The sequence below is a fragment of the Struthio camelus genome, chromosome 2 (assembly GCF_040807025.1).
Source record: "Struthio camelus isolate bStrCam1 chromosome 2, bStrCam1.hap1, whole genome shotgun sequence".
NCBI lineage: Eukaryota > Metazoa > Chordata > Aves > Struthioniformes > Struthionidae > Struthio > Struthio camelus.
The window spans coordinates 153,112,091-153,130,590 of NC_090943.1; the positions used below are offsets into that span (position 1 = coordinate 153,112,091).

Sequence of the window (18,500 nt, forward strand, 5' to 3'; positions counted from 1 at the left end):
TAATGTTAAGGCACCTTAACGTCTAAGGTGCCTTAGTTTGACGCTGTTAAAAAAAAAAAAAAAAAAAAAAAAAAAAAAAAGCTTTTAATCCTCTCTTTGGGTCACTTTCATACTGTTTTTCCACTTTCATCGTTCATAGTATTGTACCAGGGTTACCTTCTCTGTTGGTCTAACAATGCTCTGTTCAATTCTCTCAGCATTTTTTAACAAAACCACTATTTCAGATGTCACGTATAACAAGATCTGTGTGGTATTTGGATGCTGGTAATGAAATATTTTCTGTTATCATTCTATAAGAACAGGACTCATGACTAAGCACCATACCCGGATCTGAGTCACAGAGGACTATAAAGTCTGCATTCAGATTTGCTTCCTTGGAAGCATTTCCACAATAATGTCTTGAAGCTTTCCCAGTCTTAGACATAGATTAATATGTCTTCACCATGAGAAAAGTGAGAACTGGGTGCTTTTTCTGGGGTTTATTCTTTTACATCCAGAAAAATGTAGAAAGCAATAGTTGATTAGCTTAAGTCATCTTTCCCCTCCTTCCTGTGGATTTCATGCTGTGGGGTTAGATTAACATTTTAATGCAGATCAGGAGTTTACTTTTTAAGCGAAACTCCTGATTGTCCCTACTTGCTGTGGTTTGCCTCTCATTGCAAGTTAGATTTGAAGCAAATCCTTTGGATGAGACTAAATTGGCATATGTACTCTAGGAGCAGCACTCCAGCCACAAGCAGGGCATTTAATTTCCAGATTAGAGCTAGTGCAGAGGTCTTTCTAAAAAAACAAACAAAACCCCTTTAAATGTGTGCAGTGTGGATGTCACATCCACCACACCAAGTGTTTTGCTCTCCTGATCCTCTCCTCTTGGTCTGCTGTCCTTGTTTATGTAGAAAAAGCCAAAGAGCACCATGCACGTTAAATGCTTTTGAAGAAGAGAATATCAAGGAATTGTGATGATAGAAGAACCATTTGTCCACATATCCTTTTTGTCTCCTTGGAGAGTTGTTTGGCTTCCTAGTTTTCCTATACTGGAACAGGAATGCTTGGGCACTATACCATCTTGTGTTAGATATCTAGCTACCTACTAAGGCAGTGAACTTTGTCTAGACACATACTTGTAATTAGTCTTGTACTTCACAAAAATAATGAAAATTGGCAGCTTTTTTGTGGACGGTGAGGACAGGAGCAGGGGAGAGGTTTCCAGATATGTGTCAGGTTGTCCTTACACTGAAGGACATTTGTTTCAGAGGAGTTGCTCTTGATTTTCACAATTTTAAACAAGGAGAAAATGAAGGACCATGGCTTACTGTCCCCATTTTCTTTACGCTGCCCCAAATACCTTGGAGATTATTCAAATAAATGCACTCAGTGCCATTTATTTGACTGTCTGATCGCTTAATCATGTAAATAAATGTGTGGATGATATTTATTTGACTGTCTGTCATGTGGTCTCTTTGACTGTGCTAAAGCATCCTTTCTTTTTCCCTGAAGAAAAAATTAAATGCAAAAAACCCATGTTGTAATGCTACAGTCGAAATTTTAAACACACAAAAGTCAGGACATTCAAAATTATGACTCCCTAGGGCTTGTAGCTCAGCTGTGTTGTACATGTGGTGTATATTAAAGCAGCGATTTCCTCTCCTTTCTGTATTCTCTTCTCTTCTGTGTGTTTTCCCCTTTTTCTTTTAGCTCGTTCATACTGTCTTTGCTGGCTGCCCTCAGGTGGTGGGTGATCCTATTGTGCCTGTGAAGGACCATGTTGAGAGGCGGAGGAGCAGATGCTGTGCCCGTGAGCCACTTGTTCTGCTCACAGGGTGGAGGAGCTTAGCAGGAAAAGAGAGAGCCCAGGGTGGCCTCCAGGTAGAGCAGCCGTGCTGCGTATCCTGTGTGTGGGGTAGGTGGGGCAATGCAGAATCCACCTCCGCTTTGCGCTCGGCTCACAAGAGCTATTCTGTGCTGGCCACGTTGCAGTATAGGCCACGTATTATACAAATAGCACGTTTTGCTTCACGTATGTGTAGTTCCCATGAACCTCTCCTGCATGCGTTCTTTTCATGTTGGTATATGTTATAGAGAGGATTGTAACTTAATTCGATAGGCCCTTAAGATGTTTTGTGAATGCAATGCACAGGCAAAGCAGTAACCTTCTTCAGGAGCCAGATGTAGAGTAAGCTGACTGATGATAAAGGCTGGATGCTTCTTAGCATTCATGCTGATAAGCCTTATCTGAACAGAGTGTGAATTCCCATAACATTTTTATTTCCTGGGTCTAGATAGGTACCCATTTCCCTTGTTACTGTTTTATATTCTGTATTCCTACATAACCTGAAGAGTGTATTATATACTCCTTTAAGGGGTTACTATTTCTTTGCTGGTCTTGTAAATAACTTTCAGTATTTCTGACTTGGCACAGTAAAACTCCCTGAAGTTCCTTAACAATATAAATTTCTGGAGGCTGAAAAGTGTAAATTGCCCTGAAGAGAACGCTAGTTTGTATACAGTGCGCTAGGCCAAACTTTGCAATGGAAGAGCTTGTCTGTCCAACTGTTTTATTACAAGTGCATATCATTATACCAGTCTGTGGATTAAAAAAAAATATATATATATATATTTGAGAATTTCATTACTAGGAGTTAAAATTTCCTGGTTTTTCAATTCTATAAACATTAGGATAATTAAAATATTATTCTAAATCCTTTTGAAATAATAGTTTTGGTTCAGTTATTGCTTGTTAAGCACTTACTATAGTAAAAATAAACACCTTTCTATTTCAAGTTATATAAGCAGGATATTATTTCCAAGCTCCTCAGAGCAGGGATTGTACTTGTCTTTATATTTGCAAATTATTTATTGGAACAGGGGCCCTATCCTCCATAGGGCTTCAATATTAATATTAAGTGATGATCTTCATATGGAAAATATTGAATCTGAATACAAGAACTTTGTAAATGCCAGTAACCTATTGTAAAATCATGACAACCCTTTCTTTTCCAACTGCTCAAATTTCTCTCTCCAGGACCTTGCTTCATCTCTCTGTTTAATTGACTAGAGGAACACAAAACAGACAAGTTTTCTGAGCTTGTATCTCAAAATACAGGTACTCTGAAAATCAATGCCAGTTTCCTATGCGATGGCTGAAGGACTTATGTTCAGCCCTATGCTGAGAGTGATGAGTAGGTGCGTGAGTTTAATTTCTGAGGAATTCTGTTTCAGATCTGATTCTTGGCATGACTTTATGGAGTTCGGTTCAGTGTGTGCCAGGCATAGTCACCCATCTTCTCTTTGGGGCAAGGTACCCAGGGTAATGGGACAAACTCAAATTGTTCAGTTCCCTCTTTTACGGGTATACATCTGAAAGCCAGCTCTAAAGATGGTACACCTCTTTCTGGCAGATTCCGGTTATTGGGTCGTACTTTTGTTCAATTTTCCCTCCTCTTCCTAAAGATACCTCCTTCCTCTAATGTGTAAGAAAAGTTCATCCTGACAAAAGGTCAGTAACATGCTTCATTTCCCTGTGCTAGTGCATTAGTAACACACTAGCTGCTAGTTAGCAATATTTGTGAAAAAGTGCCAGTGTAAGAAAACTGTAATTAGTACACTGTACTCATCTTTTCACAGCGGCTTCGTGTATGTGTTGTGCTAGGAAAAGCCTGCTAGTAGTATCTCGCATGACAGCACGCTCAGGCACAGTCTCATTCTGTCTGTATTGATCCCTCAGACAGTTGCAGAGGAGCCTTTCCGGTGAACTCTACCGTTCCGGCAGGTCGATGGCTGGCTCTGTCCCTTGCCAAGTTCTTACGTGGTGGTACATGGAGCTGAAACTCGAGCAAGGTTGAAAAAGTCCAAAAAAATAAAAGCAGATGTAAAACAATTGGTTTGGATGTGTGGTTCTACTCAATGTCACCTATTCAATTTCTGTTTTATGACGAGCCTTACCAATGGATAAACGTTGTATTTTTAGAAAAAGAAAATACTTGCTTGTACAAAGGACAGTGTATTCCAGGATTTAGTGGAAATTATGTTGCCTGCCTTTCTTGTTTTTAAGAAAGAAACAAAACAAAATTAAGACCTGATTCAGGCGTGTTTTGGATGGAATGGAGGAGAAATTCAGCGCAATCACAAAATGGGGGAAAGTAACAGGCATTATGAGAGAATATTGGAGGGAGCAGCTGTTATTGCCAGCATTATATTTGCAATTGAATGTACTGGTTTATTGTTTTTGATTTTAATGGAGTACTGTATATTAATCTGTAAAAGAGAATTTTGTCACTGCTGAAATATTTGCAGATAATATTTTGGAAACTGTTGTCCAGTTAAATTAAAAGATCCTACCATTTTGTATCTCTTATAGTTACATAAACCCTATCAGTTTACATCTAATAGGATTTGTTATCAAGAGAACCACAAACTGTTTATAGCATCTGCGACCTTTTCAGTGTTTTTGGGGGTGCTTGATATGTGTATGAGTAGATTTATTTATCTCAAGTGAGGAATTATGGAAACAATTAAAATTTCTTCCATATTTTCATGTCAGTGACAGACTTCCAGTTCAACTTTACAATATGATGTTTCTTTGCACACAGCTCGAATGAAACTTTCCACAAAAACAGAAACGTTTGCCATTTTTGTCATTAACACAAGCAAATGATATCTGCCATCAACAGTTGGGAAAGTTTCCATTTAAATAAATATTAGAGAAAGAAATGCTTTAAAAACCTTTTAAACTAAGTCCCAGTAGGTGTATATTGTAACAGCGCATACCAGTTTAAATCAGAATTGTATTAAATTTTCATTTTTGTTTTTCGCTATGGTAAGTATCTGCCTTAGATCATTTATTTAAGTATGTTCACAGATTTGCAAGAAAACTGTTTGCGTTTTACACAACATATCTGCCATTAAATATTACAGTTTTGATTTTTACCTGCTTATGAAAGATAAGGTAAAAAGCGGCACATTTCAACCTGCAAAGTATTGTCCAAGATGCATTTCCCAAAGAATTCCCCGTTGACTCATTCTTTGCGTGTTGTTATTATAAATGGGAGGCTCTTCTGTCCCACAGCAAGGATCTGTCTGGCAAGCAAGGTTATTTTCAAACACAATAAAAGGCATGCATAGTAAGAAAAATGACTGGATAGTTCACTGTGTCCTTCCTGCTCCTAATGAAAGATTGTTCGATACAACATATTTTGCGTTACTTTGCCCAATTCGGTTTTAAATAACTCGCAGGATGTGATTCTCTGTACTTCCTCGATTGGTACATTCTTGTATAGAACAAGTTAATACAACCTCTTGTGTATATATGTGTGTGTGTGTGTGTGGTTTTTTTTCCTAAGAGAATTCCTTTATTCTCTTGTTATATTTTTCTTGTATTGCCCTGCACAATTCTTCCCAATGGAAGGGGCTTTGAATACTTGTCAGTGTCATGACATAAAAAAGAATTTACCTTCCTCTAATCTATCTGAGAGGAGCTAGTCCATAATAGGCCCTGCAGGACCCAGCTGGAACCAGTTAGGAATTTTACAGCCTCATTTTGCACCAGACTCAGCTCAGCTAGAGAGTGGGCGAGGGGGAGGAGGAAGCCTGTCCCAGTCTTCCCTCTCGTTAGGACAGGACAGTGCATTGGTCGAGGGGCTAGGCAGGACACCCCTTTTCCATCACTGTGGAGTTTGCCCTGTATGCTGCACCTTTCAATAAGATTATGCATACTAAAGTAATGAGCTCTCGCTGCCGAGAAAGTCCGCAGTAGAAACTAAGGTGATGGCTCTTCATAGTGGGTTATATCATTGTACAGTGAGTCGTCTGTAATACACAGCTTCTCAAAACTGGAGCCCCAAAGTGCCTTCAGGCACTTGTTAGGCCTCAACACTTTCTGCACAGACTTCCTTTGCTGTTTTACGTGATTTTACATGATTTACATGATCGGCTGCTTGTGTTCGTGGCTGCTCTGTGTACCTCTGTCCCTGCCAGCCTTCTGCCCTGTTCCTACTGGTTGTTTACGACGTCTTGTTGCTTAGTCTTTGTGTAGCTCATGCCGCGTGGCCATGCAGCGCCTAGCACAATGAGAATCCCTGAGCTTACTGTAATGCAGATCTTATTTAAGAATAGGTATAGTTAACTAGTCAAGAATAGTGTTGCTCTCTCCTTGCAATTTATTGATGTGGCTCTGAGCTCCACTAAATTTTCAGGAAGCTGAATCATTTTTGTCTCAGAGAACATCCCTGGCCTCCTTGTTCCTGACTTGGCATGTTTTGCACCTTACAGCTTAATTTTCCAATTTAACAGTTTTTAGACTCTAGGTTACTTTTTCATTTCTTTTTATTGTGGAGGTCCTTAGAAACAAATGCAAACGGAATAACGCACTGCAAGCTTGTGCGTTAACCACCTGCCATACCTTGCCTTTGCTGTTACTGTTCCAAATATCTGTTCTCCTGAGTAGATAAATCTTGGACGATTCCTCAGATAGTTCACGTTTTGTTTTGTTTTTAAGTTACTTGATCCTCCTTTTTTTCATTTCCTCTCAGGGAATTATTCTGAATTTTTTTATAATCTGATCTTTACCACTGTTTGTAAATCAAAATTTATAAAACTTGTTGGTTTTAATTTTTCTCTCTGCTTCGGTATTGCAGGATTGGATTATGTTCTGAAACTGTTAACCACAGAGGAGAGCAACACTTTGTCCCATAATTAATGGGAATGTTCTGTGTAGTGATATAATGAAATGAAAATGGTGACAGCCAGAATAAACCTAGTGTAGTCCTTTTTATTCCCCTGCACTGAATGTGATTATGGGGATTTCATGAGCATTCTTTGTTTGAACAAAATGTTTTTTGGACCAACTTTCATAAGTATGGACTCTGAAAAAGGAAATCACTACATTCAACTGTTGACAGATATTCATCAGTCTCAAAAAATGAGAATAACATTTCACTGTGAATTTGATTAAAGCTCCTCCAGAGCCTAAAAAGGTTTACACAGAATTTTGCTAGCTTCATTTCTATGTTCAAGCGTGAAAAAGATTTGAATATGGTCTGCTATTTCACTCTGAGTGGTTCATGCTGGTCGTCTTGTGACATTACCACAGGGTGGTATAATTTGCCACTTTAACTGATTTACTTCCTGTATGCCAGAATCACTGCTAAAGGCACTGGCTGTCAAGTAGTAGAAGATGGAAATAAGTTTGGGAGGAGGAGAAGAGAAAACATAAGAAGACAAAGTACTGTTTTTCCACTGAATAAATAAGTAACATTTGGAAAAGCACATTGTATGCGATCAGAGTCTCTAAGTCAGGTGGATTATATTGGCCTGTACAGAGTAATGGTCAGTTAGGACATGAGGATAGTTTTATCTTTTGTATTCTTAAGTGTTCAGACATAAACAGGCCTTTCTACAACACAATGATGTCATATGCAGCTTTTCATGGCAGTTTTTTCTCCCCCTTTTTGTTTTGAGCAACGTATAGTTAGGGCCAAGGCAGGTAAGTTCGTAATACCCGGAATGATGAGGCTGAGTAGCTGTAATGTTGTCAGCTGCATTGCCTTGTGAATTTCAAAAATCGTCAAGTCCCATTGGCATTAATAATGAGCAGGTTTTGAGGCACAAATTTTTGTGTGTGGAAAAAGTCCAGTCATGTACGTTTTAGGCAGTGTTAAAGAAGACTAGAAATTAAATGACAGAAGTAGAGAATGTAATGGACAAAGCTAAATTTAGGCATGACTTCTTAGGGATAAGGTAGTAAGAGCTCAGTTTATTCTTATCACTTATAAAATACGTGCTTCCTTTTCTTTCAGGCCTCTTAATTAGGCATAAAATGAGGATTCTTGAGGTGAACTAAAGCAGAAACTGTAAAGGTGATTGGTACTTCAGTTTGGTACTATTTGAGATCCTGCTATATGTATCAGTCCAGGCAATAAGATGTAGGAACATAGGTTATCTTGGATCCATGCGAGCGGTGCAGCTAGACTGGTATCCTGTCGGCAGTGTTGCTACATACCAAATTCTAAAAGAAGGACTAAGAAGTTTGTTGCAGAGATCTGCTGAATAGCCACCATGCTTCCCTTTCACCTTCTTTGCTCCTGCTTGATGGGTTCTGTGAGATGTTCGAAAAATATCTAGAAGAATTCATTAATCTCTTAATGAATTATTAAGTAATTCATAAATTGTTACTTATTTTTAAGCTACTTATTAAGGAAAAAATAAATCTCTAAAACTGTTCAGTCGGTACCTGTTCATTCTGAGAAAACAGTGATGAAACAGCAGAGCTCATATATACATTATAGCGTTATGCTGATTACCCTTGTCTCTCTCTCTGTCGGGCTCTATCCGTCTAGAAGAACTACAGCTTCTCAACTATGACTGAGAGATAGGACCAGAAGAGAGAACTAGCTTTGATTTTGTGTGGGTTGTCAATATTCATAATACTGGCATATAATCTTTTCTTTATGTTGTAAGTATGCACATTTACAGAATCGATCAACTCTAAGAGGTGGGTTTCGCGACAATGAGGTGTGAAACAGAAGAAATGTATTCCTGCACACATATATATCATTCATTGCCCTTCTGATTTGGACACCTGTGGTAGCATGAATTCCTTCCGGTACCTTTCTCCAGCTATCCTGATCCTGTTTCCTATGCTATCGTCTACAGTCTAGACTATAAGACAATGTGATTCAGAGTTGGTAAGTGATTTCAAGACCCGTCACAGGAGCCACGACAGCTGGTAAGATGCCAAACCTGTCCAATCTAGCTTATTCATTGTCTTCAACCCTACTGACTTAAAATTTATGTGAATGTTTATTTCAGCCTCGAGTTGTAGGTGGCATGAAAATTTAGGCACTGCAAGAACAGGGTGACAGCTGTCCGTCTTGTTTTTCACTAGCTTGAAAACTACTAATCATCATAAAAAAACTTAACGAAAGGTCCACTCAGTTCTCTGGGACAATATAGGGTTAATATTCTATATATCTGAGAATGTGCCAGTTTGAGCATTTTTTGAAAGCTAGAAAAACTTGAAAGTTTTGCTCTCTTCGGTCCCACTGTACAAACCAAAAGACAAGTGCTCTAACGATTGGAAGTGATTAGACGGTTGTCACGTTGCTCTAGCCCTTCAGTTTGAAAACGTGGAGAGGAATGTTCTGTTTGATACTATTAAATGAAAGCTTTACTCTGGAGGGAAAAACCTCTGGATTGAAATATACTCATCCCCACCTGTAAAAAATTATCTTTTTTTCCCTAACAGAGCTAGTTCTAAAACCCTTGTGTAATCCTTTTGTCAGTTCCTCTTTTGTGCCAAGGGGGATATAGAGATAAAAATGTGTTGTAGGCAGAGCGAAAGAAAATTGGCTGTGTAGCTGAAACTGTAACAGATAGTAGTCTTAGCTCTGAGGCCTTGGTTCAAAATCGAGATCGAGAGGGTAACTGTCAAATGTTCCTGAGTGAGAAGAATTTACTGTCAAGAAAGGCTGAGTGAGAGCTGTCTTCGCTGACGGGAAGTGACAGGATCCTCCCCTGGAACGTGAGCAGTACAAGGGCGACATGCTGTTTGGGCATGACACCAGTGGGAATTGAGGGCGTTTAGGAACCTTTAGCGGAGATCAGGTTTGAACAGCTTTAAATCCTGTTTTCTGCCTAGAAGAATTTCTTACGACTGCTGAAAACCTATAGTTTTCAGTATGCCCAAACTCTTGCCTGCCAAACAGAGCAATTATGTGACTGGAACTGTACTTTAGATTTTTCTGTGTGCTAAACCAATTAAAAGCTATCATTGTGCTTCAGCGTTATGAGATGGAGTTTTGTAATGAAACCAGTTCTGAGGTTCATATGAACGTTTGGCACAGGTTTCCTGTTTCTGACTTACCTTCCCTCTTCTATCTGCAGCTAAATTGTGATCAGAATGGAAGCTAATTTAGTAATATTTTAAATAAGTTATTCCAAAGCTAATTAAAATAAGTGGGAATCTTCCTATTGATTTCAGTAACACTTGATTCTTATTCGCCTGGAGGGTTGTTTTGCCAGCAACTCAGATCCAAGGGGCAGATGAAAGAAAAGCTTTTGTAACGATAGTTGGAGAAGGAGGAAGAGGCCAGCTGGTTACTGCAGAGTATGAGAACCCATCACGCTATACAAACCCTTTCTGTCTTTTCAGATTAGCTTGGATTCAGTCGGTCTTGGTTTAAGTTCAGGTGTACACGGGCTTGGAACTCAAAGCGAAAGTAGAAGGGCCAAACCTTAACGTGACAGATATTTCCCTTGTAAGCAGAAAGTGGACTCTGTATATTTTTTTAAACCCTTCATCAGGCTGTGTACTCCTTTGAAATGTAAATCAGATGAGGTTTCAATCCATATGCATAATTACTAGCTAGGAAAAAATAGTTTATAGAAATGTAGTTCAGCTGTTATTCTTAAAGAAATAAATCTTTTGCATCAATAGATTTCCCAAACTAGCTACCTGAAGGTGAAAAGGACTATTTCTCTTTTGACATGCTAAATTTACCTGGTGAGCATTTCATGGAGGTGAAAAGAAAGATGCAGAAAAGCAGACAGTTTCTGTCTTCATACAGACCCAAAAGAGGGTGACACTGTAGTAGTAAGAGTCAGAATAATTCATAGTAGTTTTTAAACTATATAACTTCATGGGAAATGAAATATTTCCAGAAATCTAGGAGTGTGGGAAGAACACATTTCTTTTTCTCCAGAGCGAAAGTTTTGAGGAAAGCCCCCCAAATCTTCCGTAGTTACTTACATACCAAAAGGGAGCTTTATTTCTAAATAATGAGAAATAAATTGTGTATAATTTGTTTAGCACATGAGAAGTACTGCTGGTTAGTTATTGTTATGAAAAGTATGTATTGTAAAGTTTTTCAGCTTATAGCTGATTTCTCTTGATTGTGTTTCAACCATTCTTCTCTTTCATTTCTGTTCTGATACAGTTTTATGCATGTAGGCTTTCCAGTTCTGTTCAGAGTTTTACAATTCTCAACAGCTGAGATTAAAAACAAATTACTTTCACATTACATTAGTATTAGCTGTGTACATTTTTAGAACAACTACATTATCAAAGGATAAACCTAAAGGATAAATTAGAAAGGACTACCTAGAAAATTGTTGTTCTTTTTGCTCTTTATCCAAAAACTATGATCTGAAGAAACAGAATGGAGTTTCTCTGCTCTGCAAATGAGAATTTTTTATTCTCGAACATCATTGACTTCAGAATGAGGGAAACCTATCTCCTTGTCAACTATTTTGAACTGCCAATCTATTTAATCCATTAAAGATCTTTTCTTGAATTTAAGGGACTGGAAATTGGGTTTAGCTTGCTGTTGCCAGCCACTTCTCATTAGAAAAGAAATGCTGTTGAAGCAAAACCTTATCGTGGTATACAGGGGACCAGGATCCAGACCAGCACTGCGTGGCTCATCTCATGATGAGTATTTCACTCTCTTAGTTCATGCTGATCTTCTTGTGAAGTTACCGCAATGGGTAATTCTTATTCAGGAGAAATTCAGAATGGTCTTTTTGGTTTTACCTTGTGATAAAACAGACAAAAGCAACAGAGTGGAGACTAGAATCTGCAGTGAACTGGTCATTCAACCCTGGATCTAACACACTAGAAGAGCGGTTTAGTTTTGTCCATTTGCTATCCCAAGTTAGTGGAAAGGTGGCAGCACATAATGTCAAAAGTTGGGAGGGGGGTGTAGGGTATTTTCTGACCCCTCTGTTAACTTTCTTCCTTTCTTCCTATTTCTCTTCCTTTCTTTTGAGAATTTCCCCCCAGGTATCTGAAGGTATCTGAAGGAAAAGTGATGATTACAAAAAGAGAAATTATAAGAGATTTTCCAGATCTAGGGTTAGTGGTGACATTGCCATAAATCATGGGTAACCCTAACACAGACAATCTTAAAGAGGCTTAGCTGTCATAAGCATAAATACATAGGTAGAACTGTTGCCCTCATATTTATCTTTCACTTCATAGCTTATAGAAACCAAACTTCTGTCATCAACAATTATTAATCATCCATTTACGCTGCTGAGACATATAATAAAGCAAGTACAGAGTCTGACCATGAGAGAAAAGGGGAGAAAATGTAATCCAAATTTTTAAAAGTGAAAGGAAGAAAAATCTCAGGTAACATCTGTTTGCCACATGTTCATAAATTACAGTGGGATTTTGAACATTTCTTCTCTCATCTATATGTCACGCAGGTTTTGTAGTTCATAATTTTACTAAAAACAACATTATTTTGTGCCATGCTTAAAAATGACATGTGATCAGCTGTTCAGCAGTGCTGTTGCAAGATGCTCTCCCATTGATGGCAAGCTGGTGGCAGTTCAGAGTCTTGTGGTGTGTCAGTGTTTGCGTGCAAGGCTTGTTCTTCGTAGCAAGTCTGAAGAAAGCACCATACAATTGCACCTCATGAGACTGGGCCTGAATAGGACAACCTTTGACTCTCGAAGGAAATTAACATTTTGTGCTTAGACCACCAAAAAAATGTTACTGGAATGTCAGGTCTCACTGGGAAATATGATGTCTCATTGAGAGTACGGCCTTTTCATCATCACCACATTATAGGCTGGGTTTTTTTATCACAGGATCACAGAACGGTTGAGGTTGGAAGGGACCTCTGGAGATCATCTAGTCCAACTCCCTAGCTCTAGCAGGGTCATCTAGAGCGCATAGCTTGAATGAAAAAATGAAGATTGTTACTCAGTGGGCTCATTTTACAATTTTTTTACCCACCACTTAATTGCAAGTGTTGATTTAAATGTGTATGCTTCCATTTACTTAACTGAGACTTGTAAAAGGTGTACGTATGCATACACAGGTAATCAGGTTTCCTCTTGCTTTTTACTTCTGGTGAAATCTATCCACCTCTGAAGAAGAATAGCATAAAATCTATGCACTAAATTCCAGGCTTTGGGTTGACTCTTCATGCCTATGAGGAAAGTCTGGGCTATATTTATTCCAAGATGTGGAGGAGAGATATGATTTAGAGACAGAAATAGGAGCAGAAGAGGGAGAGATACCAGTCTTATGAAAGGAAATTGTGCTTTTGTATTATCTCCGTTCTTTTCTCCTCTTCCTAAAATTACCCTCTTCCCCACCAAAACAATGACTTTTAAAGAAGAAATAGAGCTTATATAAGGATTTTTCACAACTAAATATGGTAAATAATAATAAAAAAAATTAAACAGAAGCCTTGGATTGCAATATGTAGGAAGCAAAAGCCAAATCTTCAGGAAACACCCTTGCAATAAACAAATTAGAGATTTAAAGCGTTCCAGAAATAAAGCATACTCAGCACAATAGCAACATTTAGACTCCTTAAGGCCGAAAACATTTACCCTTACTGTAGCTGTAATATGTAACTTCAGAGTATTGCTCAAGAAAAATATGGCTTGGAAGCATGAGAAATGTCCATGGTCTCTATTTCTCTGCAATCGTAGAGGGGAGTTCTGATTTAGGGAGCAGTGTAAAAGATGTCAGTGGCTGCAAATACTGCTGGAAGTATTTCACATTGTTGTCTAAGTAAAGAACACACAAACACTATCTTCCTCTGTTTCATTTAACAAAGTGCTTAAGAACAAGCTTATAGTTTGGTTTGAGTAGAAAGTGACAGATTCTTTAAAATTTGGTAGGATATCTTGTTGCAGTTATAAAATCCTAGCAAGAGATTGATTTCTAAATAATCAAATTACTTTGTTAAACTAAATACTCACATTTCTCTTCTGAACTCTTGAGACAGCTACTGAATTTTATAAAAGGCCATTAAACGCAATGCATAGCAGGCAACGTCCTGCTGACCGGAAAGATGACTTTCCCCAGGTGAGTTCTTGAAAGGAGGTCTAAATCTGCCAAGAAACGTAACAGGGTTCTGCATGCCATGAAGTTACTAAAGCAAGCAAAACCAATGAAAGTCCATGAAGCCCACCGGCCAGTGGGGTAACTCCCAAAACCCAGGTGAAAATAAAAACTTTTTAAAGAAGTTTGAAGTGGCTTGTTGAAGATTAGCTTTGTCTGGAGCTGCACAGTAGAATAATTCCAGTTATTGAAAGGACATGCACACAATTTATTTTTGCATAGGAATTAAGAAAACTTGTGTAGTGGGAATGCCTTAAAAGCCTAATTTTTAGGTTTAAAGGGCATTAAACTATTAGAGCAAATAAGAGCATTTTTGGTTCATCTTTTTATTATTCAGAGATAGGGAAGATGGTGCTCATGTTGCAATAAAGAGCAAAGTGAGATGGTAGCGACTGTTTCTGTTTTCATAAGAGCAAAATTTTTCTCAGCTATCTTTCCTTTCCGGTGTACTGTTGACAGGTGCAGTATGATCCTTCTGTCTTGCAGGCCTACGGTCTCCTCCTGCTCAGAAGGCTCAATTCCAATAGATGGCCTATGAGTTCTACAAAGATAAATCAATTCCATTGTTTTTTATCCTGGAAAAAATGAGAGTAGAAATCAGCTATGCAATGAACAATGAAGAGCTCCTGAGTCATACTTAATCTGATCTGACCTAAGCTTATTAAGCTTAGAGGAATCCTACTGGAATCCTGTTGGCTTTATTTCAGGACAATGGTTTGTGAAGTGTCTTGCATCCGTGAGCACTTCGCGTTTTTTACTTTTCTTTCATTTTCACTTAATGTATTTGTTTATCAACAGGGGGACACATCTTGATAAAACAGTAAAATATTAATCTGCAGTGAAATTATGCTTTTTAAATTTATGTGTTGGGCATTTCAGGTTGCTTTAATCTGGCATTATTGCTAAGTAAAAACATTTTTCAAGGAAAAAAATGTCTGAAAACCTTGCAAGATTTTAATTCCAATTGAATCGTAGTGTGAGTGGACAACTGAAAAATAAAGTCTCCAAAATTCAGTGTTGTCAAAATTTTTAGTTTAATGCTTTTTGTTTTTTAATTCTAGAGGATGCTAGAAATTGTCAAAGAAGAGATTAACATACTTTTCCTCATGAGGAAGCTGCCTGTTAGGTAACGTCAGTGACCACAACAGCAGTTACAGGGGAGGCTCAGGGAATAAGTAAGCCCCTGACACAGATAAATTCTCTTCCCAGGAAGGTGGAATGCACCATACAGGAGAAGATCTATAGGATAGGAACTGTGTGCTCAGGGAGCTGATTTTAAGTAGGAAACAGCAGTTCATTGATATAAGCACGCTGGAGATAAACCAGGGTGGGAAAATACCTGCATTCCTGGATGGAGCTTTGCTTCAACTTTAACTCCAGCTGTGAGCAGTAATTTGCTTTTTGTTTGATTTTTGCAGTGGGTGACTGACCATGGACCAGACAGTCCCTGCTGCTTATGGACAACGTAGCCCTCCGGACAACATAGTGAGGACTGTATGACCGGAACTAATTTATCATAGGAGAGAAAGTATCAACAGCTGAATTGCAGTTTTGATTTTGTTGGTAGGGAGCTGTAACGATGCATCTTGCATGGATAATATAGATTAAGATACATGCGGTGGAAAATCTCAAACAGAACCTGCATGAAGAATATATTCACTATAATTGGGTGAGTTGCCTGTAAAATGGAGTCCCAAATGTCATTTAAAATACTGCCCAAGTCATAACTCCTGATAAATTCATTTCTAACGTGGTTCATACTTTATGAGTTGCCTTTGTTCAAAAGCGTTTTAAAGTGCTTTGTGGGCGGCAACTGAACGATCCAGCCTCTAGAACATGCCATCTCCTGGGTCGTGCTAGACTGGCAAGCTTATGCAGGGGATTAAAAGATTACAGATGTAATTAGAAGTGGCTAGATAAAAAATGGTGAGTGGAGCATTTTGTACACTCCTTTAAAAGGATAAAATGTTTCTCTGGTACCAGTCAAATGAAAGTGCGGATCAGATTAAAATCTGAATGCTAGGACCCTAAGGAAAAATGTACAAAGAAATCAATGTTTCATTGCACCTGTGTAAAATGAGAAAGTGGGATGAGTAATCTGTATTTAGCTCGCAGTTCCTCAGTGGAGCAGAATCCAAAGATCCATCAAGCTCCTAATCAAAGTTAGAGCTTTATTTTTCCAACAGCAGAAAACAGCATTTTGACATTTTGTATTACATTTTCCTGTTTGAATTGCAAAAGGAATTTCCCAGAAGAAATAAAAATGAAAATTATCCATGTTTCTAACATCTCTTATGAAAAAGCAGAAATTCAGGACTGTGTGGTTTTGGAAAAAAAATTGTGTGAAGTTGAGATATTTCCCTTGTTTTATTCTGTAATATTTTTCTTTTTTATATTGTCATACTATTTTATAGAATTTCACAACAAGTAAAAGTGAATAACGTGAATTTACAGAAATTCATATTCTAGGTAAATCATAAAAGTGAAGCAGATGGTTATCTCTCCTAATACTGGGTTCAATAGTTAAGCTTATTTACTGTTTATTCACCACAGAACTGAGTAGAATTTTGTCACATAATATTTTTGCATGCAAATGCAGTTTTGTGTGACATTGAAATATTGTCTTTCAATTTTATTTTGATGAAAATTATGTATGGAAAGTACTTTAAAGCTTAATATACAATTTAAAAAAATTGTATTTTATTTTAGTTTTCATTTTTGTATTATTTTTACTTTTGCTTTATTGAGGCATAGTAATGGTAATGTATATTATGCACGTCATATACATGTGTGCAGTTGTTTCATTTTGTGCAAACAAAACACAAGTGTTTTGATGTAAGAGAGAAAGAGAAAGAGAAGGTGTTTCAGTGAAGATTGTGTGTGAGCTTAATGATGGTGTCTTAAAAGATCATGAAAATATAAAGAAAATCTACCACTATTATCAAGGCATAGTACAATAATGTAAAATAAAATACCAGTTATAACAATTAAATACTATTTTGAAGGTCTCTAAATGACAGTTTTCTAGGATGACAGCAATTGATTTTGAAATATTGTTTTTGTGGCGTTTTTGTCCCATTGAATTTTTCCAGATAAGCCAGTCTCAACAAAGCAGTATTTAGCTCCATATGGGTATTTAACAGTCAAGCTTTCTTTGTGAAATTTGAAATAGGAATTAAAAAATTCCCTGCTTCCTTTGTTTTTTTTCTATAGTTTAGAAACTGTTAACTTATCTCTACTTCTTATGAAATAAATGTGTAATCTTCTGATCAAAGCAGCTACAACACTAGCAAATTTGACAGTTCTGCAGCTCCCGTAAGGATTTTGCTTTTGTTAGAGTTGTAACTGGGCTGGAAGAATTCAGCACACAGTAGTAGAGCAAAGACATTTTCCCAGAACGCAAAATTTCTGGAAAAGATAAAATACCTGAAGAAAATAAAACTCAGACTTTGAAGAAGTTTCATCCAGGACTCTAGCTGACTTTGTTGCTCTTTTTCTGCATTTTCCAGATCTTCCACTGATTTTAACAAGATTAAGTTTCTAGTATATCCCTGGAGTGCAGTTTTATCCCAATTAATGAAATCAGATAAGTGTTCAGAATGGCTATTTGTTAGTGGTGTGTGTGAAGAGGGCTCAAAGGGAATTACAGAGGTGCTTAGATTCTTGAATCTTGCAGATTAGTAAACACATGGATAAATACAGACATGGAAGAAACAAAACTGCCCCATACATTGGTCCTGTGCACCTGTCTTTCACATGTCTGTTAGTGCTTCAGAGCTGGTTCCTGAGCCATGAAGGGGAAGAGATGCGGTAGGAGCAGACACAAGTCAAAGACTGCAGTTGTTGGTTTTTAGCCCGATACGTTTTGATGGCAATACCTTCCACAAGTTGCTTTCCCGCATAGGAGCGCGGCCTGGTGTGCACCAAAGCAGATGAGTTCCTTCATTCGCCTGCTGTGCGCAAGCAAATGCTGAAGGTGGGAGGAGTGTAGTAGTGTGTAGGGGGTTTTGCTGAGGGACCTGAGAGGCATCTGTACAGATAATTTCTATACTTGTACCTTTTGTGCTGTTTTTCTTTCCTGAAAGATGACAGTGGTCAGCAGGGGTAAGTGAAGCAGACAAAAGACTGATATCAGCCCAGTGGAAACGCTACATGTAACAGATATGCTAAATACTGTACAAGAATGGTTATTGCCAGATTATTGTCCAAGGATAGTTTTGCCTTGTAAAAATTCTTTTCTTATCAGCTATCTTTTTGTCTGTCTGTCTTTCAGATCAAGAAGATACTGGGGCTTGCAATGCTTGGATTATCAAATTTATACACAGAAGGATACAAGTGTAGGTAAAATAATAAGAGGTCAAGACTAGGAATGAGCAACGAGTTGCCTGTGACTCTTCTGTGCTGGAGGCATGGTAACGCACTTCAGAGGAATTAAAGGAATTGCTTGAAGGGAGACGTGACAAGAGACTCCGTTGAGCCAGGAGTGGACAGGCAGCCCTGGAATCCCTGAGCAGGCCCAGATTTCTGAGGGAGAAAATTTTCTTCTGTTACTCTTTGCAAGGAAAAGGGTCAAGCGGTTGAATGTGTAAAGCCTTGGTAGGAAACTCACGGCTATGACAGGTACAGAAAGCAAGCTGTA

General features: G+C 38.1%; 1 long non-coding RNA gene across 1 annotated transcript in view; it reads left to right on the forward strand.

Annotated features, from left to right (window-relative positions):
* The window catches only part of LOC104143925 (uncharacterized), a 50,368-nt gene that overhangs the window by 26,248 nt on the left and 5,620 nt on the right, over positions 1-18,500 (forward strand). Inside the window, exons 2-3 of the long non-coding RNA XR_693999.2 lie at positions 15,280-15,530; positions 18,135-18,481. This is a non-coding gene — a long non-coding RNA (uncharacterized lncRNA). The remainder of the gene's footprint in view (positions 1-15,279; positions 15,531-18,134; positions 18,482-18,500) is intronic.